This window comes from Callithrix jacchus, chromosome 16 (genome assembly GCF_049354715.1).
Source record: "Callithrix jacchus isolate 240 chromosome 16, calJac240_pri, whole genome shotgun sequence".
Classification (NCBI taxonomy): domain Eukaryota; kingdom Metazoa; phylum Chordata; class Mammalia; order Primates; family Cebidae; genus Callithrix; species Callithrix jacchus.
In genome coordinates, this window is record NC_133517.1 from 51,508,287 (window position 1) to 51,536,021 (window position 27,735).

General features: G+C 36.6%; 1 long non-coding RNA gene across 3 annotated transcripts; it reads right to left on the reverse strand.

The window, feature by feature from the left end:
- Positions 1-500: 500 nt before the first annotated feature.
- On the reverse strand, positions 501-27,614 carry LOC103788520 (uncharacterized). 3 transcript variants are annotated; one of them, XR_004735295.3, is made up of 3 exons: positions 27,107-27,614; positions 25,915-26,034; positions 501-12,982 (listed from the first exon to the last, which is right to left on the reverse strand). It is a non-coding gene; the product is annotated as an uncharacterized LOC103788520 (long non-coding RNA). The 3 variants fall into 3 exon arrangements; XR_013528286.1 differs by having other exon boundaries at positions 501-7,197; positions 12,890-26,034; XR_013528285.1 differs by having other exon boundaries at positions 501-26,034.
- Between the last annotated feature and the right edge of the window lie 121 nt (positions 27,615-27,735).

Sequence of the window (27,735 nt, forward strand, 5' to 3'; positions counted from 1 at the left end):
TCCAAAAAGGTATTTCTTAGGTTATCTTCCAGGGTTTTTATATTTTCAGGTTTAACATTTGAGTCTTTAATCCATCTTGAGTTGATCTTTGTATATGACATAAGGAAGGAGTCCGGTTTCAATCCTCTGTATATGGCTAGCAAGTTATCCCAGCACCATTTATTGAAGAGGGGCTTTTTTCCCATTGCCTGTTCTTGTCAGCTTTGTCAAAGATCGGATGGCTGTAGATGTGCGGCTTTATTTCTGGTCTATGTGTCTTTTTTTCCTATTAATACCGTGCTATTGTTGTTACTGCATCCTTGTAGTACACTTTAAAGTCAAGCAATGTGATTCCTCTGGCTTTGTCTTTTTGCTTAGGTTTGTCTGGCCTACCCAGGCTCTTTTTTGGTTTCATATGAATTTTAGAATAGCATTTTTTTCTGGTTCTGTGAAGAACGTCACTGGCAGCTTGATAGAAATAAAACAATCTATAAATTACTACGGGCAGTATGCCCTTTACATTTCTTTTCTTTTTTGAGAAAATATATTCCCTCTGTCACCGAGGCTGGAGTGCAGTGGCATGGTCTCAGCTCATTAATCTCCACTTCTGGACTCAAGCAATTCTCATGCCTCAACCTCCAAATAGCTGGGATTACAGGTGCATGCCACAATGCCCAGCTAATTTTTGTATTTTTATTAGAGACAAGGGTTCACCATGTTGGCCAGGCTAGTCTCAAACTCCTGGCTTCTAGTGATTCACCTGCTTTGGCCTTCCAGAGTTCTAGGATTACAGGAGTGAGCCACTCCACCCAGACAGTACGGCCATTTTAATGGTACTGATTCTTCTATTCAAGAACATAAAATGATTTTCCATTTATTTGTGTCATCTTTGATTTCTTTGAGCAGTGCTTTGTAATTCTCATTGCAGAGATTTTCACCTCCCTGGTTAATTATATTCCTAGGTATTTTATTCTTTTTGTGGCAATTGTGAATGGGATTGCATTCCTGATTTGGCTCTTGGCTTGGCTGATGTTAGGGTATAGAAATGCTATTGTTTTCACACATTGATTTTGTATTCTGAATCTTTGCTGAAGTTGCTGAATGAGTTTTTGGGCACACTATGGGGTTTTCTAGGTATAGAATCATGTCATCTGTGAACAAGGATAGTGTGACTTCCTTTCTTCTTATTTGGATGCCTTTTGTTTCTTTCTCTTGCCCAATTGCTCTATCCAGGACTTCCAATAATATGTTAAATAGGAGTGGTGAGAGAGGGCATCCTTGTCTTTTTCCTATTTTCAAGGGAATTGCTTGCAGCTTTCCCCCATTCAGTACGTTGTTGGCTGTGGGTTTGTCATAGATGACTCTTATTATTTTGAAATATCTTCCTTCAATGTCTAGTTTATTGAGGATTTTTAACATGGAAGAATGTTGAATTTTATTGAAAGCCTTTTTGGCGTCGATTGAGATAATCATGTGCTTTTAGTCTTTAGTTCTGTTTATGTAATGAATCACTTTTATTGATTTGCATATGTTGAACCAACCTTTCATTCCAGGGATAAAGCTTACTTGATATTGGTGGATTAATTTCCCGATGTGCTGCTGGATTCAGTTTGCTAGTATTTTGCTGAGGATTTCTGCATCTATGCTCATCAAGGATATTGTCCTTTAGTTTTCTTTTTCATTGTTGTGTCTCTGCCTGGTTTTGGTATCAAGATGATGCTGGCCTTATCATCCTTCCAAATTCTATGAAGTCAATACTACCATTTAATGATGGTTGATAGCAACGTACATAAAAGTATCATGGTTTACACAAAGTACTAGAAAGTCACTGAGCTGGGATTTAGAGAAGGACATGAGAAGGAGAAGGAAAGGGGAAGCTCTGCTCTTAACCATTTTCTTCCATTGCCTCAGCATTAGACCATAAGCTAAGTGTTATTTTCTAAATTTTTCAGAGGAAACAAAAACAACTGAGTTTCAGAAAGACTTATTTGTTTGTCCCAAATCACATAGTAAGTGACATAAACCATCCCAGACTCCAGGCTCTATCTGACTCAGGTTCTTAACCACTGTTCTACATAGTTTCTTCACATTGTAGATTTCTGGGACAACAGGATCTATATACTTATCCTATACTATATAAGTCATTATTCTTCTATTTATCCTACATTTATCTTCTTCAAGTTTAAAACATTATCTTCTATTTTAAAAGTCCCAAATAGGACTCACATACAATACTGAACAATAAGCTTCACCTTATTCATACCCCTTGGACCTTTCAAAGAATGCACTACTGGGTCTCTTGGTATTCCACTTAAGGCCTTACATTCCACTAGTACTAACTGTCATTGTACAGAAAACAACCATATTCCTTTGATCATTTGTGTTTCTCAGATCCTGGACAACTCTGGTAGTTTTAGTTTGTCCTTTAAGGAGAGTGACTTATATTACTTTCACTGTATTAAAATCACTCATGATTTCTGGGTTTGGTAAATGAAAAAAATTATTATCAACTTTATTCCCTGTATATTTTTGGAGATTCACTTTTGAGGCACAGCTACACACTGGCTGAACTCTTCAAGAAACAAGTTTTCTTTCCCTGTGTGTTTAACTCATAGGACCTTGTACTTCACCTAGGTACTTATACTAGGCAGGCTTGAGAATTCAGATCTCATCTTACTACAGGTTTCTTAAGGGAAAGACTGTTTCTTATGTACGTTTGTATTTCTCACAATGTCTAATACAGTGTCTTGTATTTTATAGATATTCAATAAAAGTTGCCTGATCTGAATGAAGTTTAACATATCATTGAGGAGAGATTTCCCCATCTTGCTGACAGAGAGAGCTCCAGGGTACAAACGTTCTTAATCTTTGTGTTTCCCTCGTTGTTGCTTAGTGCATGGTAGCAGACAGAAACCTTCAGTAAATGTTTGTTAATGATGGCCTAGAATGCATCTGTTCACACTTATATGTACAATCCATTATAACACAACTTACACTTTTTTCAGTTTCACAAACATTTAATAACATAGAATAAATAAGCAATTCTGGTTTGGTTCTCCGTTCTGCCAATTACTTGGCATATGATCTTGGAAAATATAATTCACCTCTTTAAGTCTCAGTCTCTTTACCTGTAAATGAGGAAAATAAGATTAACCATCTTATCAAATAATTCAAAGGATTGTATGGGATAATAAATATGAAATGATATGTTTCTGGCACATAATAAATGCCCAAGAAATGTTTCTTAGATAATACTAATGTTAGTTTTATAATGTAATTAAAATATATGACATTTAGAGATTGTAAATAGCAAAATAAGTAGTGGATATAGTTATACGCATTATTTTAATGATAGTGATATTGCTGTCAATGGCATAGAAAAGTCATAAACTTAGTGAAACAAAGGAAAGAAAAATGATAGGCCTACATAAGATCCTCAGTTAGAAAAGACAGTTGTGCCTGTGTTCTGAAAGGGCTTCTGCAGTCAGGACATGCCCAAAGGAGACCCCAGGATTCCTCTCCTCTCTCCCTCTCTAACCTTTCCCTTGGCCTCCTCCACTTTTGCTTCCTGACCTACTATACACCATCAGAACTTTTTTTAGAATGGTGTGGGCTTGTTTGTTCATGCTTAATTCTTAGGAAAGCAATTCCAAATATGCTGCACTTTTCAAGCAATCTGTAGAGACTAGAATAATAGAGAGGATTGTGTTGTTTAGCCAAAGAATAGCTTTTTCTTTTGTTTTTATCCATCAAGGAATGAATACCATCTGAGCTGAACTAAAATGCCTGAGTTACTGTTAAGTCACACATTCTGAGCATTTTTCCAGGACCATGAAGGAAGCCATTCTGCTGACACAGAAAAAGCAGGGAAAATTAGAGGCTATTAAAAATACATAAACATTTTAATGAATCTTCTGCAATTTCATGCTATTGTTAAACATGATCGCATTATACTATTAATAGTAATATGTTTTTCTGATAAAACAATCATACTTTGAGGAACATTTATATATATGTGTGTGTGTATATTATAGTTGATTTAATAACTAAATATTTAACTGTACACACATATATTTAAAATCTGAATAAAATATTCTAAAAACTATTAAAATACATATTAAAAAGCAAGTATATTGAGGATACAAGGAAATAAAAATCTCACATACTTCCACCAGGAATCCAATTAGGTAAATGCTTCCTAGAGATAATTCACCATGATTTAAAAATATCCTGCTTCTATGACATGCACCACAATATAACACATTAAAAAGAAAACAATGGAAGGCCATACTCAATAATGTGAACAGAGATATTCTTGCAGTAAAATGGTTAAGGACAGTTTTAATCTTTACTTCCTGGTTTTTCAAATCGCCAACAGTAAGCATGTATTAAATTTGCGTGCCATTCCGGCATTGGCTGTGACTATCAACGGATTTCAAAAAGCAAGTAAGAAATTGTAAAAAAAAAAAAAAAAAAAAAAAAAAAAAAAGAAGTAAATTAATGTAATGTTAATAAATGATGTAAATTAATCTTACCCAGTGGAAAACTTAGTCATTACTGAGGGTGGCCAGTACAGTAGTATCATCTTATAAATGTACATAAGAGTAAATTAAATTCTTGACACTTGGTAATTTAGCTGATATAAATGCAGGTTAGCTCAAAATACATTAAAAATGATTGCTCTGGAAAAAAAATTCAGGGAAGAAGAATTATCTATGTACTGTTAGGCTCTTTTTCCCATTTATTTTCTAGACACAAGGGAGACGTGTCATGAGTAATGAAATGAAGAATGTTTTATTCAGCTGAAATTTTCTTAGCAAGGAAACTAGGTTTACTTGGGAGAAATATTTTGACGGGTGCAAGGGTAAAATGGGATAAGCCTGCCCTGCACTAGTCAAAGGAATGATGCTCTGTTGAGCCCAAGAATGAAGGGGAGCATGATAAAGGGCACACAGAAACAGATATGGAAGAAGTCTAAAATCCTGAGATTTGATCGCCAAATATTAATTACCCCTAATAGTAGCTAATACCTGTTAAGCATTTACCATGTGCCAGGTGGGTACTATACTAAGTCCACCACATATTCTAAATAGTTTAATTCCTCTAAATACTCATGTTTGGGTTCACAAATTCTTGTTTTGTGGGAGATTGGTATATTGAGATTCCTGTATGGACACTGACACCTGGAGGCAGAAGGAAATATGAGGAAGCAAGTCTGGGAACTGTACAAAACAAGGAAAGATCTGGCAAATCCTACATGGTTTGGGATTATGACAATTATAACCAGATCTTGATGAGAAAAGAAGTTCCAACTAATATAAGCAATATACTTACCTGAAATTAGCTTTTAGGCTATAGAATAACAAGAGAAGAAAGTTTGTTTATTTTTGTCCTACTAGGAAGGGCAGAGAGGTCCAGTAGAAAGAATATTGGCTTTGGAGACAGAAAGCACAGATTCCAAGATTTACTCTGCCCTTCACTAAATGTGAGGGCTTAGGCAAGTCACTTAACTTCTTTAAACACCACTTTACCTATATCTGGGGACCGCTTCATGATGGCAACGTCTTCACGATCACTTGGGATGCTGAGTTTTGAAGGTCACTTGCCTTGGTTTAATGCTTTGCTGTTGCCATCTTGAAATTCTTAATAATTTTGAACAAGAGTCCCTACATTTTGTTGTACACTGGTCCTGCAAGTTATCTAGGCCATCCTGCCTATCTAGAGAATGAGAATAACAATGCCCAAATCACAGAGCAGCAGGAAATTACCGAGGTTGAGTACCTGTAAAGAAACCTGCCATACAGAACTCAGGATTCTTCCTTCTTGGCTTCTGTAAGCTACAGAACAGCTAAGAGCAATGTACTTTTACTTCCAGGCTATGATTTTTTGTCAGAAAAATGCTGAGGAGAAAGAAGTGGAGAAGGAAATTTTCTACACCTAGAAAACACTCAATAAATTATAAGAAGGCACATAAAAATGTTATTATAGGGACTGTCAAGATCTACTGCCTAATAAAATGTGTTTTTCAGCCTGCGAGTATGATAGGGCCACTCACCTAGCCCAGGTTTCTCAACCTGAAAGTCATAGGATGCTTAGTATCCTGGCCTCTACCTGCTGCATACCAGTAGCCAATCCACTAGCGATGGGAATCAAAATGTTTCCAGACTTTTCTAAATGTCCCCTGGGGAGGAAAGCCACTCTCAAGTGAGACCCAGTGATCTAGACAGTGAGGGGAAAAAAAAGGAGCAACGTTGGTGCAGGACACTGGCAATGGGATCTTCCACTGAGATCAACATAGAATCTTGGGCTATAGAAGCCATATTACCTAGAAGTTTCCTCCCATCTCAGCCATCCCAGTGTGCCTCTCCTAGTCAAAGGGATTGATAAATCACAATCTTCCACCAGGAAACTGCAGTGGAAAATAACTGGACAAAAAGGGTGCTGTTGCTGAATTACTATAGATTAGTGTGTTCAAAATGATATTTTAAAATCTAGAAAGAGCAAAAGGCAGATTCAGAGTATTGTTTTATGGCTGGGTGCAGTGACTCACGCGTGCAACCCCAGCACTTTGGGAGGCCACAGTGTAAGATCACTTGAGCTCAGGAATTTGAGACCAGCCTGGGCAACATGATGAAACCCCATCTACACAAAACATATAGAAATTAGCAGGGTGTGGTGGCACATGCCTCTAGTCCCAGCTACTTGAAGGAGCTGAGGCAGGAGGACAGCTTGAACCTGGGAGGCTGAGGCTGCACTAAGTTCAGATTGTGCCGCTGCACTCCCGCACTCCAGCCTGGGTGACAAAGTTAGACCGCGTTTCAAAAAAAAGTAGTGTTTTATAACATATTAATAGATGTTACATAAACATATGTATGCATATATACCTGTACATTACTATACTAGACACACACACACACACGCACACACGGGAACAGGAAAAAGAATGGAAGAATATGCAGGACAATTTTAATTGTGGTTCTTTCTGGACAATTTTTATTTTCTTCTTTATGCTTATCTAGATTTACTCAATAAAATAAGGAAAACCTATAATAGATGTTATTTTTAAGTTGAAATACGTGGAATTTTAAGATAGAGTATTTTTCATGCAGTGAAAGATTAAGGAAATTTTTCGTGTACTCAAAAGCAATGGAGAAAGAATTACATTAAAAATATCTTACCCAAAACAGTGATTCTATGGGCCATGACTATTTCAACATTCTGAAAGATAAAACTAGAATAAAGTTTTGTTGCATTGTTTGTAATAGGGTTAATTAAATAAACAGTTTTATATGCAAGTCAGCAGGCCCTGACCATAGAAGATTCAGTATCTATGACACAGTCCTTATCTTTTTATTTATTCTTTGTGGTGTCACTATGCAGCTGTTATGTCAGATTAAACATCTGATTAAACTCAGGCAGTTGGCTGACATTTTTTGGTATTTTGGAAAAGAGTAGTAATCCTTTTTTTCCCCACAAAGGAACTAACAGGCTAGAAGTTAAAATCTGATTTTCAAAGGGACAGAATCAAAAAGCAAAAACAATCTTGCACCCAGGAAAGCATTAGGCATCATGAAAATAAAGAACTCTTTTAATAGTTACATTAGATCCTTCTCGGAATGATCTAATAACATTTTTACTGTAACATCTTACAGTATGTTGATGGGATTTGGGTTAAAATTTTCAGACTACTCATCACGAAACAAATGACTTCGGCAAATGATTTAACCTTCCCAAATCTCATTTCCTCATTTGTAAAAAACAGTCAAAATTGTTTCTGTCTCATTCTGTTATTGTGAGGATTAAATGAAATAATTCATGCAAAACATTCATAATTTTAGTAATTGTCATGATTACATCATTAACACATCCAGAAAAGCCAACTTGTTGGGCAAAAGTTATTATCAATGATTGTCACAGAGATAGAATGCTCAGATGCAGATGCCCATGAGAGTGTCCATAACTCCCAAGGGAAGCAGCAGTAACTCCCATGATGCCCAAAGTCTCTTTATGAAACCAGGACAAGAGCTCATAATAAAGCTAACTAATTTTGGCAGCAGTGAACACTGCTAGGTAATCACTTCCACCCCTTACTTTTCCAGACCTCATAATTGTAAGGGAGGCAGACAAGAGAGGAGGGTGTTATCAACCTAATGACACTCACACAGGTGCAACATGCTTTTCATAGCATGAAATCTCTGCATGACCTCCAGTGCTTTGAACCACACACGTTTTCCCTGCCACGGAGTCCTCCACGTCCATACCTACAACTGACTTCACCTAGCTTGGATGTCATAGTTACTCATCTCATTCACACATTCACTACAACTCAAAATGCTGTGTATTTGGGAGTCACTGCTCTTGTAGCCAGTCCCTAGCCTATTTCATCCACTCCAGGACCAATAAATATTGCTTTGTTCAGATTAACTTGTTCATTTTATAAGTATTTATGTAACAGCTAATAGAAAATAATATATAATAGATGCTGGAGTACGGGGAGTGACTGTCAGAAAAGGCAACGGATATTCTTTCTTTACATTTTACAAACTACCAGGGAAAAACAGATGTCAAACAAGCAGTTATAAGCATGCTGATCTGTCAGTGCAGAATCATTGTCTATTTGGTATTCTTTAAGGTGTCAGGGAAAGCATGGCCATTTAAGCAGACCAAGCCGGGATCAAATCTTTGCTCTGCTGTGTTCTTGCAGTGTGACCTGGGGCATTTCTGATCTTTAGTTTTCTCGTGTTAAAAAGTAGCAATAAAAAATACCTATTTCATAGAATGTCTGTAAACCTTAAATAAGACAGTACAGGAGAGGGCTGTGGTATAGTAAAGACTCTATATGGTCTTTGTTCCAGATTCATGGGACAGATTCTAAAAACTCTCAGTATGTTCACAGTGATTATCCTAATGAGTAATTATCTTCATTATCCTAATGAGGGGACTCGTGGTAGGCCTCTAGGTAGCTTTAGGATGGGGACAGTCACCTTGAAAGACTAACCACATAATAGATTGGAGCTTTCAGCCACCTGACTCCAATGGAGTGGAATGGGGCTGGAGACAGAAAATTTGCATTCCATTTCAGACATCATTCTATGTGTCTCTTATTTAGCTAGCACTCCTGACTTGTATTCTTTATAATGAAACTATAATTCTAATTGTAGTACTTTCTTGAGTTTTGTTAGTCAATTTAGCAAATGATTGAACTGAGGGCTCATGAAAACACCAAAATTTATAGTGATTCTTTCAGAAGTGCAGGTGGTCTGGGGACCCCCCCACCCTGGGGGGTGTCTTACTGCTGGTGTCTGAAGTAAGAACAGCCTTGTTGGGGACCATGCTTTTAACCCATGGAGCCCGTACCACCAACTCCAGGTGTTTAGTTCCAGGATGGAATTGCAATACATCCAGTTGGGCTTGAAATAGACCAGGGACTTAGATCAGTACCCAGCCACATGATAGGCCATTTGTACCTGCCAATTACCTCATGACACCACACCAATTCCACTACCATCCCTAGTTCCATTATCTTTTATCTCAAGTGGCCGCTTGAGGAGTTCTCAAACAAACATAATCACGTCCATAAGGACCATGCCTTATGAGCACCACATTTTAGTGCATGAACCAAGACAGGGAAACTGATAGAATGCTGGAAGACCATGCATCTGAGAGTTGAAACTCTTAGAAGTGCCAAAAAGAAGCTTAAAGGAAAGGAGCCAGCAGAACATTTTGTAACTTCATTAACTGTTTGATGTAGAGAAAATCTGCAATGTCACTGCATCCATCCTTTAAATTCAACTGTAGCTCTACAAGTACAGCCTACTGGCTCATTACCAAAGTATGACTTTCCCAGAACCAATGTTAACTACAATGGCTAATATGGTCAGCAACAAATAAATCTTCTCAACTGAAACCGTGTATTTATGGTTAACAGTTTAATCTTTTTAGAAGTCTTTTGGCATTGTTTATCTTCAACTCTGCCAGTATACACATACCCATCACTTCAAAGACTATTCTACTGCTGTTTCAGCAGCAGATGAACTGTAAATACATAAACATCACTGTAAAGACCAAAATAAAATTGTGTTGAATTTTTTTCAAAAAAAAACCAAAGATCATTTCCATTTTGGAAGACAATCTCAATCTCTAGAACCTGTTCACAATTATTTTCCCTTGGGCGCTATTATGATTTAGAAGATGTAAGGTTTCGGATGGGAGTTAGAAACTGTTAGTTCTCATGCTGATTCAGCTGTGGGTCCCCTGGACCTAATTCAGACTTCTTCATTTTTCTGGTTGTCTCCAAAAGTAGAATTAGTAATCACAACATGTCATGCTGGGACATTATGAGAATAAAGAACAGCCAACTCTAAGATAGCAATGGCTATTAAAATTGACAGATCATTTAAATGTGTTGTTTTAATGATACTTTCATATATATATTTCCCTTTATTTTCTCACATGATTCTTTTACAATAATGACTCATTTAAAAATAGAAATGAAGGCTAATTTAATATTTATTAATTTTGCCTAGTTTGCAGTGAGAGTTGTAAATAATAAAAATTTCAGTTGCCAAAAGGCAGGTACAATGGGACAAAATAGAGAACTTTAAATCATCCAGGAAACATTGGCTCTGAAAGGATTGAAAAGTATAACTCAGTAGCTGCTCTTCCTTTCCCATTGCCATCTAACTTTCAGGCGTGCCCCAAGGGCACCTGGCCCACAGTTCTCTTTCTTGCCTTCATCACCGGCTATAGTCTGGGGCTAAAATCCACTCTAGAGTAAGAGCTTCACAGCCAAAGATCTCTTCAACCATGATTCATTTTCTGTTCACCTAAACTACCATTTGTTTATTTCCACAGAATCTATTCTCATAATGGTCTCTAAAGTCTCAAAATTCCATGTTCTACACTTACAGATCCAAGTCTCACTTTACATGTCACTCTACTTAGGTTGAGTCCCCAAATCAGACATTTCAATTAAACACTAGTTGGCCACCAAATGTACCTAATACTCTGGATCTTCTGTGGTTTCCACCAGTCCACTTGTCAGGCTGCAAAATTTCACCAAGCATAAAAGTTTTCTAAAGTGGTAATCAATAATATTAAATGCTGCGAAAAGGTTGATGGAGAGGAAAATAGAGGAAATAAGAAGTATTAAATGTATTTTATTTAACATACACTTTATCATGCTTCCTATGTACTGAATGCTTTGTTAGTATTTTACAAGTATTGTTTTATTCAAGCCTCAGAATCACCCTATGAGATGTGTGCTATTATGCTTTTCATTTTACAGGTGAGGAAATGCAGCACATAGAAACTTGTTCGAGATACTGCAAAAAGTGAGACAGGTCAAGTACAGGCAGACGCAGAGCTCATGCCCTAACTACTCATTTATGATGCTTCTCCCTTTGATATTAGCCCATTATTGGTAAAATTATTTTTCCAGAAAAAAAATTTCAACAATATCATTCATAGTCTACTCTGACAATCTTGACTATGGAAGTAGACTCAGATTGTCAGAGTAGAATGTGAACGATACTAACAATTCTCGTGTTAATTTATTGGTGAATGGAAGGTAACACATTAAGAGAAGAGCATATTTTTTAAGCAGGATGATATGTCAATAGATAGACAAGAGGTGAAAGTTGCAAGGAGATTATGAATAATTAATGAAGCTAGAATTAGAAAAAAGTGAAGGAGTATGGGAGATAACTGAATGCCGATCCTGGGAAAGCCTGTGGGACATTTCCTAATCAGCACCTGCAATAATGGCTTCCAGGTAGTCCTGGGGGCAAGAAGGATACAAAAATTTGGTTGGGTGTAGTGGGAAATATGAAGAGATGTAAATTCAGTGACTAGTAAATAAAAGTATCTTGAAGCCAGAATATAAGTCTGGCCACTATGAGAAAGAATGTAACAGAACACAGTCAGTTTAGCGTCATCTCGCAGATCTTTCTAGAAACATTCCTCAGTCTTAGAATGGAATTGGAGAATCACTATGACATTTTCCACTTCTAAAATATTGATACAATTTATTTTGTAATAAAAGATTCCTGATGTAAATCAAATGAAGATCACTGTTATACATCCTATGCTACAGTAAAAATAAAAATCTAATTTAACATTTTAGCAATATATGCCGTATAAGTGCATATATTTGCCTGTGGCAGCCCACATCTACACTAAAAGGAAAAGTTGTTTGGATTAGTGTAACCAAGACTTAGTTAATGTAACTTTGACTTTTATTTACACATCCCTTTACCTGGGACCCATGCACCATATGCTCATTAGAATTACTTTGACTTCAGGTTGTTTTTATTTTAAATTGGCTAGTAAAGCCAACCCAGTAAACTGGTATTTCTAAATGTCTTTCAGCAACTTATATGTTTTAGAAAAATACCTCTCTTCTGATGACATTCATAGCTGGAAACCCACCTCCCCCATTTAACATGCTTTGCAATGCAACATGGCAACTCCTTCAGTCTGTAGAGCTAAATAGTCACTTGCATAAAGTTGCCGTTTTAAAGAATCATGCAGGTGAATCCGAGATGCTCTCAGGGACAGTCTTTGAAGCCAGATAAAATTGAACCAATTTTAACTGAAAGTTTTTTCAGCTGCCACATATTATGAAAATTATGTTCTATTACATTTCAGTCCTGGCCCATGGCCAAGAGAAAAATTAATCACTGACTCATTTGTACATTGTTTATAGTAAATACCAGGGAGAGGCTGTTACTACCAGGCTTATTTACTAGCAATCTAGCATTTTTCTAGGCATTTGCAATCAAGACTCACAGCTTTAACATCCAACAAAGATACAATCAAAAGCTTCTTGAATGGCTCAGGCAGTTTAACCACAGTACATAAATATTGAAAACAGCTGAAAAGTCAGAGAGAAAATATCTTCCCTACTTACTTTCAGATGAACTCTTCAGGAACTCTGGGTAGCCTCTCCAAAGTTAATGAGCTTGGACAGTGTGTTGATCTGGTTGCTGGACTGAACATGGGCCTAGTGCATGAAATTCACAGATACAAAATGAAAAATGCTCCTAAATGTGATCAAATACTAAGGATTACCAAATTCTTATAATTTAGACCTATGCCTTTGAATTTAGTAATTGAAAATTAATCTCTTAAAATCATATACTTTTTTTTTTTTTTTGATACAGGGTCTCACTCTGTCACCCAAGCTGGAATAAAGTAGAGGGATGATGGCTCACTGTAGGTTTGACCTCCCAGGCTGAAGCAACCCTCTCCATCTCAGCCCCCCACTTAGCTGAGACTACTGGTACAGGCCACCACCCCCAGCTAATTTTCAAATTTTTTGCAGAAATGGGGTTCTCACCATGTTGTGCAGGCTAGTCTCAAACTCCTGGCCTCAAGTGATCCTCCTGCCTCAGCCTCTCAAAGTGCTGGCATTACAGGTATATGACTATCCCTAGACTGTTTTTAATAGCAATTTCGAAAAGTCTGCTGACAATATATTTGGATTGTATGAGCCTTAAAAAGATTAAACAAAGATACTAATTATGTAATATTTAATCAAATTAAATCTCTCCATAAGCCAACCATCTTCTTGATATCCCTGCAGTCATTTGTTTATACAATATTTCTGTGATTACACATTTCTCAATTATAGGCCTGTGTATTTCACTAAATTTAATTTGTCATCATAATTAGGAATGTTTACACACAAGCAAGTTCTTACAGTTCATTTTATCATGACATAAGATGTCTTTTTGCTGTGTTTGTGAATACTATGGAGTGAAAACTGTGGTACCATCAATTCTTGTTAGTCGCAGTAGTTATGTTCTGTAAAGATGCTGCCAAGACCAAAGTAGCAAGTGCTGAACCACTGTTTCTGCAAAAAAGACAGGATTAGATTCCTACAAGCCCCTGGGCACAACATTTTCATCAACCAATTAATACATAAACTTGTCTTATGTGTATTTCCTTTAAAGATACTTCATTTAACATGTTGTTGACTCTAACTTTCAAAGACAAACAACATGATAAATCATGCTGGAAAACAACTTATCTAACACACATATTTTCTTTGTAAGGCATATCACGGCCTTCTTATGCTAAGAAATACCAGGCAGTACAGCAACACTATGCTTGGAGGCCACTGACAACAGTAAATCAACAAGAAAGAGCACAAACATGAGCACAACACTGCACTAAATTCACCATGAAAAGGACACTTGTTTATGGTATGAACTGAAAAGAAGACTGTCATCCTGTTGAAGCCCAACCAGGAATACGTGCATCAGGCAACTAAAACATTTTTGCTGCTCTGCATATGAACACAAATGCTACCAGCACTGATTTTATGTTTACAAATAAATTTTAATGAGTTAGCAAATTTGCAAATACAGAATCCACGAATGAAAATGTACTGTATTTTTAAAAGCATTCTAGATTATATAGAATTTTTAACAAAATTTTAATAATGTTGTGAACCATGTATAATTCAAAAGAGAAAAAATATCTGTCCTTCATCCCCTTTCTGGAGATAGTAAATATAGTGCTAGATAAATATTTGCTCTTTCATGAAATCTCTGACACTAAGACTAGTACATATATATGTGTGTGTGTATATATATATATATATATATATGTATTCACATGGTGGCATGTAGAAGCCTCATTAATAACAAATGTCTTGTAGGCACTCCTAGTTGCCCTTATCTACTTAAGTTACTGAAACTAACTCAATACTTCTAAAAAATGTGAAGTTATAAGGCAAGAGTTATGATGGTCCTGTTTTCATTGAAACTATGGAAAGTAACTTTTCTTACAATAAATTTGACATTAACTGTCCTTTCAAGAGAAAGACTAGGATTGATTAGTAAAAGGCCTTCAAAACACAACACAACCCCTTGTCAAAATGACTTCTTATTTGTTTAATAATTGACATTATAAGCTGATACATTTGCCTTTAATATTACATTTGCAAGCCTTGTTCTTATGATATTTTAGCAGAGTATCATATACACATTTAAGATTAGTTTGTGATTATAAAATCTATGATTATGACACATCTCAGATGTTGAATTTTTCAGTGAGAAAAAATAGATTTTTCACTTTGACTTTCACTTTCCTCTTTCAATTGTACCTACATAACTAAATCACCCTCTGTTTTAGTGAATAGAATTTGCTAGTAAAAAATTCTAATCATGGTCTTGATTTTTCACTTAGATGTTAATACCTTACAAAGCCATATGTAACCAAACCACTTGCTTAGTATAAAATACTTCTACTAGATACTGCTTCAAAATGATCACACGGTAACTCCTGATACTCCTTTAAAATGATATTATTACACCTAAAATGAAATAATTACATTCATTGCAATGTAGTCACCGTTTGACAAGCGTGTTTCAGCAAAGTAAAATGTTAGGCTGACCCTCGACTGGGTTTTTAGACTCTTGGAGAAAAGAAATATAACTGGCTTCCATTTTAATTAGAAGGTCTAGGCAAGAGAGCAAAGGTATGCACTGGAAAGAGTTTTGAAAGGACTCTTAGATCATAAATATCTCAAAACACGTGTCAAAGTGCTACTCCAAATGTAGCCTGCAATGCTTATTGAATGTCACATTCACTTTATGATGTCGAACTTGATAATTATGTTGAGATGTTTTCACTAGTTGAGTAGTCATTTATTTTGAAAATTAATTAACAGGTGGCTTTCATTACAATTCTGCTTCAACTAAAAAGGCACTATAAGTTGTTGTTGTTTTTTGTAAACTTGGTGGTAGGAAGTGGCATCATCCATTCCCCTCTGAGATATTCCAGAGTGGTGATAGATTTCTTATGTCCATAATGTAGCTTACAAAGCTTTCGGTCATAAAAGAGAATCTAAATGAATTACAGCATCAATGATCATGGTTTTGTCATTTGGATTTTTATAATTAGAAAAATATGTTTGCTGATAGGATGATGACAATATCCTGCAATTTTAAATCATCTTCTTCAATGTTTATTCTGTTAGCACCTTTCAATCTACTATGTAGATTTGACAAATCTAACCTTTCCTTTTTCTTTTCCAGATACATTAATTATTATAAAAATTATATGATCATTATAGCTATCAAAAGAGCAAATCCATTGAAAATGCTATCCAAGAGGTATACAAAGGTTTAAAAATTATCTTCCCATGTTTCACCAATTAACAGGAAAAGCAGACCCACCAGCTTTGTAACTTTGTAAAACACAACAAGCCTGATTCTCTCTCTCCATGTCAATATGATGAAAGCATAATTACACTCCCCACAGAGAAACATCAATATCTGACTTTGGAAAGTCATGGAAGTGGTAGAAAGGAAACATCTGTTCACACATATCTCATTGCAGAATCTACACTGCAGTTCTTCACAGAAAGATTTTTTCCTTTAGCCCTGAAATTGGGAGTAGCCAAAGAATAGAGACAGGAAAGGGCCTGGGAAACCCTCTCTGGGCAGTCTGTAGGTTACCGATTTTCTATTCAAGAAGGTATGCTGTCACTTGTTCTTAAGCTCTGTGAGGCAACATTCAAAATGGACTGGAACTGCAGCACCTTGTTATATGGTTCTTAGAATCCAAAAGCCATACTTAACATAAAAATAACAGCAGAAAAATATCTTATACAAAACCATGAACTATAACATTTGTCTGTAAGGTAACCTTAGAGATCCTTGGACACATACATTGTGTTTACCTTCTCTCAATGTCTCCACCAGTGGTTTTCAACAAGAAAGACTGAAAATGCTTATAGGACTAGTGAATGTTCCTGTCCTTCATTGCTTTCAACCTATTTGTGGACAGAGCCAGTCCTCCTGAACTTTGACCAAACCAAGAACACTGTTTTCTGAACCTACTCCTTCACTGTGTTTGATATAGTTGGCATCTGTTTTACCTCAAACATTATTTAACAGGTCCACCAAGTCACAGGCAAAATGCCAGCTTCTGACTGAGTTTCTGCCTTTGAATTTCAGCTTCTATTCCAATCTTTCAGCATGAGAGGCATGGGAGAAAGTACCTCGGAACACTTACTTTCCTTAAAAAGAAAAGCCATAAAATGTATAACAGAAACCATTGCCTTCTATTTACTCATTTGGTTAAGAGTCGCAGAAGTGGGCTTTGACAATGAGAACAAAATTAAGTAATCACACAGTGAAAAATTATCATGAGAATGAAAATTTGAAATGTATGCAAATACTTTGGATCATCTCAAGTGGTAACTATATAAGAACACATTTCATGAGAAAAATTTTCTGGGGCAAATGGATTTGTAGGACTTGACTACTTCCCAAAGCACTGAGATGGTACGTTATAGACTCAAAAGAACGTAGAACAAAATGGAATTCATTTTTTTTTTCTCCTAATAGATTGTCTTCCAATTTAGAAGTAAAATGTAATCAAAGTCTACGTTCTTGGTGAAACATACTTTATGTAGATGTTATACTGGTTCTTAGCCAAGAATGTCAGTCTTTTGTGACTGTTCTTTTCTTCTGATACTACCTGATCATTGGTCAGGTAAGTGAAGAGAAATGATAGATCAAAATATGTTACTCAGAGAATAACATGATTCATAAATATACTTGCAGCTTTTTAGGTTTCTTGGTATGTAAGAAGTTATTACATATTTTTAGCAAATGTACTCTAACATGTAATAGTTACTGTTCTGAGTCTTTTATTCTGTTTTGCCTTGATTTATTTAAACAAGTTCTAATTTCTCAAAGTTGTTGATAAAAAAGAAATTTAGAGGATCTTACAGAATTATGCTTAGGGATAATTTTAGTAAATGCTTATAAAGTGGGGGCCATGGGCCAACACCGTCCTAAGCAGTTTAATCTACATCACAGCTTATGAAATGGTTACTGTTGCTTTCCCAGGTCAACAAATGAAAAGCCTAAGATAGTTCAAGTAACTTCCCAAATGTCACATACTCATTAGTGGTAGAGCCAGGATTTGTACACAGACACACTGAGAAATTTTGTTTTCACCAATATAGGACCAGGAATCATAATTATCTAGATGTTAACATCTAAATTATGTGTATAAAAATATCCCAAACTGGATTAAATGACTCTCAATGGAGTTAGCAATGGATCAGTATCCTCAAATAGATTTATTCTTTGGCAGTTTTTTTTCCTATGATTACAGAAAATTCATATAAGAGGGCTTGGGTGGTAAGACAGAAATTTTGAAGAGCACAGAAACTCTTTTCTTAATGAGTACTTTTTGCCAGTCTCTTTTTTCTTCAGTTCAGCTTTGAACTAATACCAGAGTTGGCTACTTCGGACATATCTTGATCATGGTGCTACCTTTTTAAATCCTGCCAGTGCTGCCCACTTCAAACGTAATAAAATTTAATTATTTAGCTTGAATGACAGTGCCTTCATAGCCTTGGTCCTAAATTAAGCTCCTCCATCTTCCTTCTCTTCTCTCCTCTCTATCCTCTAACCCTTTTTCTACTTAGCAAATTCCAGCTCATCCAAGGTCAAATTTAAATATTCTCTCTCCCTCCCTGCTTTTCTCTCTCTGACACACACACACACACACACACACACACACACCTCTAACAATTGCTTTTACAACTTTCAGCTTGCATTCTCATGGCACTTTAATTCTCCCTTTCTTATAACATACTGCCTTCTCTTGGAGTTATTTACTTATTTGTGTCTGTCCTCTTCACTGAGGGTGAGCTCAATGAAGTCTAGGGCTGGAATATTTACCATTCTATACCTACTGTCAAGAACTTCATAGATGCTTCATAAATGTAGGTGCATTAAATTGAACTGAACAAAATTTAACTGAATTGAACATATATTATTCCAAGCACATGAGAGAATAAGGAACTATGCACAACTCTGATGTTTGAACAACTTCTGCCAGAAACTAATTCAACTGCTTCATTTTTTTGCATCTTGCACAGTGCCTAGCAATGTTTCACATAAAGGTGGTGTCTAATACATTGTGAGTGATTAAGTGAATCTATCTCATTGACCCCAAGTCTGTGAAACAGTAGAGAATAAAACCACTTTGTTAATGACAGCATCCTAGAGATGTCATCACATGGAGTTCACATGGGTATGGGCCAGTCTGTTCCCCCTCTAACTACCTGTGTGACCTTGAGCAAGTAAAGCAAGTGCCTCACTTTCCTCATTTGTAGGATGAGAATAATATTAGTGCTGACTTCATAGAATTGCTGGGAAAACTTACTGAGTTTTTATGTGCAGTGCTTAAAAGCCTGCCTGGCACATGGTCATCCTAGCAAAAGACTTAGCTAAGATTATTACCTAGTGCGAATTCTATTTTTATCTATACTTACCCTGTACCCATTGATGTTTCCTGCAAGGCTCTTTTCAAGAAATTGATAATGGTTTCCCATATGAGGAAATGCCAGGATAGCTGTAGCCATCCACACAGCGCTTTTCTTTCACAGGATTAAATGAAGTGTCAGGTACATATTTCCTGATCCTCACAATTTTCTGGACCATGTGTTTTATTTTCTTTGTTTCATCTGGCTTTGCATGCCTATTTTAATGAATTCTACAGTGGAAAAAGGAAACCCATGGTGATGTTTACAGAAAGACTATCACTCCAATAATATGCCTGCCATGAAGAAATATGCTACTATTGATGCACCAGACCTCATACAAAAAGATCTTCTGTTTCTCCAAATCAAAAGCTATGTGATAATGAACTAAATGTGAGAAAAAAGGACAAATGATAGAAGTTTAATGGAGCCATATTTAATAAATCAATGCTTATTTACCATTTATTATGAAAATATGTTCTATAGTGGTAATATTTCATTTTTATCATTGTTACTGTTTCTGGGTAATCAGATCTTTTTTGCATTGTTTTGTTTTGAGATAAGGTATAGCTCTGCCACTCAGACTGGAGTGCAGTGGAACAATCACAACTCACTGCAGCCTCAACCTTCCGGGGTCAAGGGATACTCCCACCTCAGCCTATAGCTGGCACTGTAGGTTCATGACCACACCTGGCTATTTTTCATTTTTTATTTGTATTTTATTTTTTTGGTAGAGACAAGATTCTCCCTATGTTACCCCAACTGGTCTGAAACTCCTGGCCTTAAGCAATTCTCCCACCTCAGACTCTCAAAGTACTGGGATTACAGGCATGAGCCACCACACCCAGACCTTGTAATGAGGTCTCAAACTATTGAACTTTTCCGGAAGAAAAGTACTTTCCACATCTTGTATTTTCATAACATTTCTATTAGACACAGATAGTAGTAACCCACAATCCTCTTTCTCACTTCACTTTTGCTTGTCAGAACTTTTTTGACTTTTCTTTCATTTCCCGGCTCCACTGCTTTATTTTCTTGATGAAGTAAGATTTTCATTATAGTTTTTGGATAGACACTGGTGACATAAAACCAAACCAAAAGATTCATCACATACCTAAACAAATCTGACTTCCTCAACTTTCTCTCTTAGCTTCTGCATAAAAGTCAGCTTTGGACTTATTTCTTATTTGCAAGCACTCAGTGCAAACAGTGATTGTAGATTAGCACAGCAGTACACTTGAACTGTTTGTATTATGAAGTTTCCTTTTACAATTTATTTAAAACATAATTATAATAGCTTTCAGATTGTTCTAGTATGTCAAGCTTCATGGCATTAATTCATCTGGGATAGTCTCTGCTGACTCTTGCTCATGGTGATTTTCTTGTGAGGTTTGCAATCTATTCGTGTGGGCTCATCATCATCTTGGTTTATAAAATCCTGTTGGAGTCCAAAATGCTCTGGGTTATGAAACGATGGTCTGGGACTTGGTTTTGCTGGGGGACCTAAGGAATTTCAATGATGTGGGTCTGGGTTGTAAGATTGATTTTTCAGATCATGTTACCTATCCCACCCAGGTAGTACGAATGTAGAGCCTACATCAGCAAGTGATTCAGATCTACAGCTTTAATTTCTCAGAATGTTTGGTTCTTCCAACACAGTCCCAGACAAATGGCAAGTTTGTTTACATTTTCTCTGGTTAATTGTTTGGGACTGTCTTCCAAGCTATGAGGCCTGGAAATCCTTAGAGATTTTGTGTTTTGTGCAAGACTCTCAAATTACACTTCCCTTCTTTATAGGTGTTTGTAACCATTTCTCCAGTACTAAGGCATATGTCCTTTCTGAAACCTCTGTGAAATGCCTTGGTATTAGTTTTCCATGGCATCTCATTTTTATTCCCTTCTTACCTTTTTTTATAACACCTGGGGATTCAGTAGTCTAACAATTATATTCTCATATAAACAAACGTGCTATAACCTCACTAAAATTAAGCAGGCTATTTCTTTATGTTTATTTTCATATAACAACTGGGGATTTTCCTGTCTTTTAATTTTATCTATGCTTTAGAATCAATCACTATATTTAATCTAATATGTTAAGGTAGCTTTTAGTCTGTTCACATTTGCTTATTCTACCATGTGGCCAAAGGCCTCCTTGCTGGGGTTTGTTTTTTGTTTTTGTTTTTACATTCTATAGTCTTTCCTACTAACTGCTAATTACAGTTAGTAGAAAACTTTCTTACTCTCCAGCTGAGCTTTGTCCAGCCTTTTGTACCATGTCTCATTTTTTGTCCACAACCAAATTTTACACCATGACATCGGAGAGATTCCCAGAATAAGACACAGGCTTTATTATAGCTCAAACTCTGAATTAAATCTTGTTTATAGATCTCTTCTCCTTTGGTTAAATGTCGTGAGTTCAACCATCATCAGCCAATAATAACCCTGTATCCCAACAAGATGTCTATAAAATTGAAAGAACCACAGTGAAGACATCTAGGACAACTAATAAGTTGGTAGAGTTTGGGGAGGAAGAAGATTGGGTGGCACTCCCAGCAGAGCATACAATGATGTCAACGTGTCCACACTACATTAAGGGACATGGAACAACTTTCCCATCAGAAAAGGAGTTCACAGCAATGACTACTAATGACTGAGATGCAAAAATACTTACTCCTTTTTTTAATGTGGTTGATGCCTCACTCAGAGGTAGATTTGTCACCTAATTATGGGCATCATATATCCAAAGAGCAACAAAGATCAAGCAACAACTAACCAGATATAATTCTTCATAGATTCTACTTTAAAATCTGAACAAAAAGGAGATAACCTGTTTAATTTTAGCCGGATTATAACATGTTCATTTATATGAAAATGGCATTGTTTGACTACTCATAGGTAAGCTGTTGTGAAGAGCATCACATCTGTATTCTTATCATCAATCTATTTGGAACATTAAAGCCTCTGGTAGAAAAAGTATAAGTGCATTCTTGACAAAGGAGTAGTTACCACATAAGATGACCTTGTAGAACTCCCCCTTAAATTAATTTTTTTCGTATTTAGTTCATAGTTCAGAGCCTGGGGAATTAGTACAGCAATTAGGGGGACAGGAGGTGGCTAAAAAAGGCAGGGTTTCTGAATGACGTACAGTGATCCTCATCATTTGGAGCTTCTGTATTTGTGAATTAACCTACTTTAAAAAAATCTATCTGTAAGCCCCAAATGGATACTCACAACAGTCTCATAGTCATTCACAGATAAACACAGAGTAGCAAAAGGTTTGATTGCTTGTTAGGCACATTCCTAGCTGAGGCTGAACAAAACAGTGCTCTGCCTTATTGTTTCAGCTCATACTGTGAACAAATGTTCTTTTTGTGGTGCATTTCATGCCACATTGTTTACATTTTTGTGCTTTATGTTGGTGATTTTACTGTTTAAAATGACCCTCACACATAGTGTGGCAGTGCTTAGTGTTCCTAAGTGCAAGACGCTGTGATGTGCCTTAAACAGAGATTATGTGAGATTATGTTCAGGCTTGAGTGCTACTGCTGTTGGCTGTGAGTTCAGAATTAATGAACCAACAATATAGTAGATCAAGAAAAAAGAAGCAGAAATTCACCAATTTTTATGCAAGGCTGTCCTGGAAAATGCTAAATTACCATCGATAGTTTCTTTTAAAAGTATAAAAAAACAATGCAGGCCGGGCACAGTGGCTCATGCCTGTAATCCAAGCATTTTGAGGGGCCAAAGTGGGCAGATCACAAGGTCAGGAGATCGAGACCTGGCCAACAAGCTGAAACCCTGTCTCTACTAACATACAAAAAATTAGCCAGGCGTGGTGGCACACACCTATAGTCCCAGCTACTCAGGAGGCTGAGGCAGGGTAATCACTTGAATCCAGGAGTCAGAGGTTGCATTGAGCTGAGATTGCACTTGCACTCCAGTCTGGCAATAGAGCAAGACCTCATCTCAAAAAAAAAAAAAAAAGTCAGTATAAAGGAGGTAAATTTGTGGATTCATGAGATGACAACAAACAACAACAAAAAAGTGAAGTAGACAGTGTTATTTTGAGGCTGAAAGCCAAAGAAATTTACAGTCACATTTTCCAGGATTAGAAAATGATCAAACCTTTTTTTAGCTAGTGCTAACTGCTCTGCACTGTCGATAGATGATAGGGCATGAAAAATGCTAAATGTGCAGGCAAGGCAAGTTCTGTACAGGAAAATTTTAAAAGTACCTGCTAAGTGTAGGAAAGCGGTTATGTGGAAGAGCACATTCTCAACACTGATAAAACTGGTTTTCTTCACAAGTATGTTGGCTAACATACCTGTATAATACAAATAGTCTCCAAAGCTCTTGGCTTTAAATCATTCAAAGACCATGAAATTAATTATTTGTAATATGTATATACTAACAAAAGTGCCTTTAAACGGAAACACACATGAAACAACTCAGTATTTCCACTAGGAGCAATGATTTCGTATTTGCTAATTCAGCATTTACAGCAACTTTATAGAATACAACTACTGGGAATATTAAGAATGGTCTGTAATGCAGATATTGAAACTACCCGGGGGTAGAGACTAAATTTTTTATAATAACAAATGGAAATAACATATTTGAGTGTTACAATCAAACCTCAACACATAACTACCAGGAAGCTGAAGACCATGCTATTTGCTAAGAAGAATTGGTTGGATTCAACTTGGCATGTGGGATCTGGCACTCCACCAGGTCTCATTTCAACAGTATTATGTACTTAATAAGCTATTTAAATTATTTAATAACTGTATTTTATTCAGCTTTCTATCCTAGTGGCTGTGGAAATTTATTTTACTTAGATTCCTTATGTCTGTTATTCATAATAAACTACAAGCTACTCAAGGGCAGAATCCATGTATTACCTATTTTAGTATTCATGATGCCTAACATATCGCATTGTACGTGGCAAATGTCAAACAAATTTTTTTAGATGAAGTCTCACTTTGTTGCCCAGGCTGGAGTGCAGTGGCTCCATCTCAGCTCGCTGCAACCTCCACCTTCTGGATTCAAACAATTCTCCTGTTTCAGCCTCCCAAGTAGCTGGGATTACAGGTCTGTGCCACCATGCCTGGCTAATTTTTGTATTTTTAGTAGAGACAGGGTTTTGCCATGTTGGCCAGACTGGTCTTGAACTCCTGACCTCAGGTGATCCACCTGTTGTGGCCTCTCAAAGTGCTAAGATTAAAGGTGTGACCCATTGCACCTGGCTGAAACAATTTTTTGTTGAATAAAATTAATAAAGAAGAATAAAAATATAATCCATAATCTCAGAAAATAATAATCATTTTTTAAGTCATGGTCAAAACTCACATTAAATTTCCTTGTAATTTCCCAGAAATGTAATTCAGAGTAATAGTACTATATGCACTTTAAAAAATGATTTTAGTTACATAAATAATACATGGATGAATATTTGTGGTGAAAACTCTAACTCTACATATTAGAATAGTGTATAAGCATTAGAAATAGTGTGTAGCCATCTACCAACCTGCTGATCTCATACTATGCCCCTCCCTGAACATTTTTATATAAATAGATGACAAACATAACTAGAGCTAGAAGAATAGTATACAGACAAAATATGCACACACACAGAGTTTTGTGGGTTTAAAATATGTTTATGATGTGATCCAAATACTGATTTAGGAAGTATCAGCTATCTGAAAATTTAGAGTTTTATTTTGAACCACGTCCCACAAGATAGCCCACATATGTGTTCCTTCTATGCTGTCCACTCTGACTGCAATCTTTCCAAACTAAAATGTGTTTGATATTAAGTTTTTTTAATCAATAAGACATTACTATGACTGTATTTACATGACCTTTGCATTCTCCATTTCCTATGAAAGTTCTGGGGAATTCATGAACCTGCCATGTCAGTGCACTCTAAAGTATTTGCTCCAAAGCAAATGTAATTTTATAGTTCAAGAAATCTCCAAGTTGAAATAAAAGGTAGATACTTATCACAACTCGGAAGCTGTCAACAGAGTGCATCCAGAGGTTAAAGAGGCTTACAAAAACCCTGGGGAACATTCATATGTTAAGAATTCCACATCACTGGCAAGCTGAAAGGAGCAGCTTATAGTTGATTTCACAACTTGGATGGCTGCAAAGTAGTAAAAAGATCATCTGAATTGCAGGACTGATGCCAAAAAAAGGATGTCACCATTTTGTAAAACAAAGAACCACACAGAAATAAGGAAACATCTCAGGATGACTTTACATCTGCTCAAGAAGACAAGCACATCATCAATTGCTTATTAGTAACAGCAAAAGGAATACACACTGCTCTAATTTCCGTAAAGACATATTTAAGAGCAACTGAAAGTCATTTTAATTTATTGATCCCCTCCCTTTAATGAATTTTAAAATTTTCATAAACTCAACACTTTTCTATTGCATTCATTATTATAAAGAAAAACAAATAAACCTTAAAGTAGGTCACTTGGCCTTTTATATTGTTTCCTCCCAGCTCAAAACATTTTCATCTGTTAATGGCCACCATCCTCTTAGATCAGAGTTAGGCTGAATGCATGTAAGTCTCAAGACAATTTTCTGTGTGGTTTTAGCTTTTTTCCAGAAATTCAATGATTATTTACCCACAGTTGGAAGCGATTCTACCTTCAATCAATAAATCCTCTTCCTCATGAGCCTAAAGTGGAGTTATCTTCAATGTTGGTAGGTTTGAGGAATATTCATCATTTTTGTGGTGATAATCTCTGTATACAAAGAAAAAAAACTGTTAATGTGATTTTCTTTTTTTTTTTTTGAGATGTAGTCTCACTCTGTCATCCAGGCTGGAGCGTAGTGGCACATTCTCGGCTCACTGCAACCTCCACCTCCTGAGTTCAAGCAATTATTTTGTCTCAACCTCCTGAGTAGCTTGGATTACAGGCATGTGCTACCACACCGGGCTAATTTTTGTATTTTTAGTAGAGATGGGGTTTCACCATGTTGGTCAGGCTGGTCTTGAACTCTTCACCTCGTGATCCGCCTGCCTCAGCCTCCCAAAGTGCTGGGATTACAGTATGAGCCACCACAAGCGGCCCAATTTTTTTTAACAAAGCTTACTGGGCACCAACTCTTGTTATAAGAACTTAGTAGGTAAATGATAGAAGCTCAAAGTAGGGAAGACAGTTCCTTCTACCAAAATGGCTTCCAATATAGAGCTGTAACTATACTGAGTGGCACTTAGTAAAATAAGTAATTTCAAGTATTATAAAAAGAAAAGACATGTATTTGGAAGAAAATCATGAAGAAATTAGACTTTCAGGAATCCTTGTACAAAAAGGAAGAATTACATTTTGCCTTGAATTCGTGTGAGCCAGCATTTGGGGAAGCAAGGACATTATGTACACTGGGAATGAGCAGTATTCTTGCTGGAGAGGAGTTGGTAGAAAGAAGAGAAATAGAAATACGGTAGATGTAGGAAGAAGGAGGCTAATTGAAGGATGTCATGCGACAGAAAACGACAAAGATAGATGAGATAAATGATAGGTAGATAGATGATAGATAGATAGATAGATAGATAGATAGATAGATAGATAGATAGATAAATGATTCACTTGGTCATTTATTCTCTATACCCGACAAAATATTTTCAAATGTTTACCAGGTGGGCTTTGTGTGGGTAAAGCTGTCTCACTGGAATTGAGTAAAATTGGAGACAACTAAACAGGAAGGGCCAAAACAACAAGCAAAAAAACCCCTGTGTATTTAAGAAAAACAAAAACAAAAGTCTGAAGATTTCATTGTTTATGGTAGTGAACAAACAACTTGAGTGAGACTTACCAATGTGAGCACAAAATCTGAGCAGTCCGGTTGTGGGCTCATGAATCCAGGCCAAGGAGATGAAGGATTAGACTCTCTGTAAGAGTTTGAGCCCTGAATGATCAGGACATTAGGCCAAAAGGGTGACAAAAGATCGGAATAGAAGTATGAAATATGAGTGGTGAGTAGCAAATAGCAGGAGGTGTTGTCACTGTTAGAGGGTCGTGACTACAAGCTGTCCAGGTTCTTAGCATTTTAAACAAAGATTTGAACAAAACGCCCAGCAAAGCAAAGTAAGAATGAAGCAACAAAAGAATGAAAGCGGGGATTTATTGAAAATGAAAGTACACTCCACAGTGTGGGAGCAGGCCCTAGCAGCAGCTCAATGGCGTGATACAGAATCTTCTCGGGTCGAAATACATCCCCCTAAGTTTCCCATTGGCCACTTCATGCTCACTTCATGTAAATGAAGTGGTACCCCGCAATCAGTCTGATCGGTTGCCGAAAGCAGCCAACCAGAGGCTGAAGTGAAGTTACAGAGGTCACATTCCTGTGAAAACAGGAAGGTCACATTCCTTCGCCAGGGTGAAGTTACAAAGTTGTACTTCTATGCAAATGAGGACTCCACCCACAATCAGCCTGACTTGGTG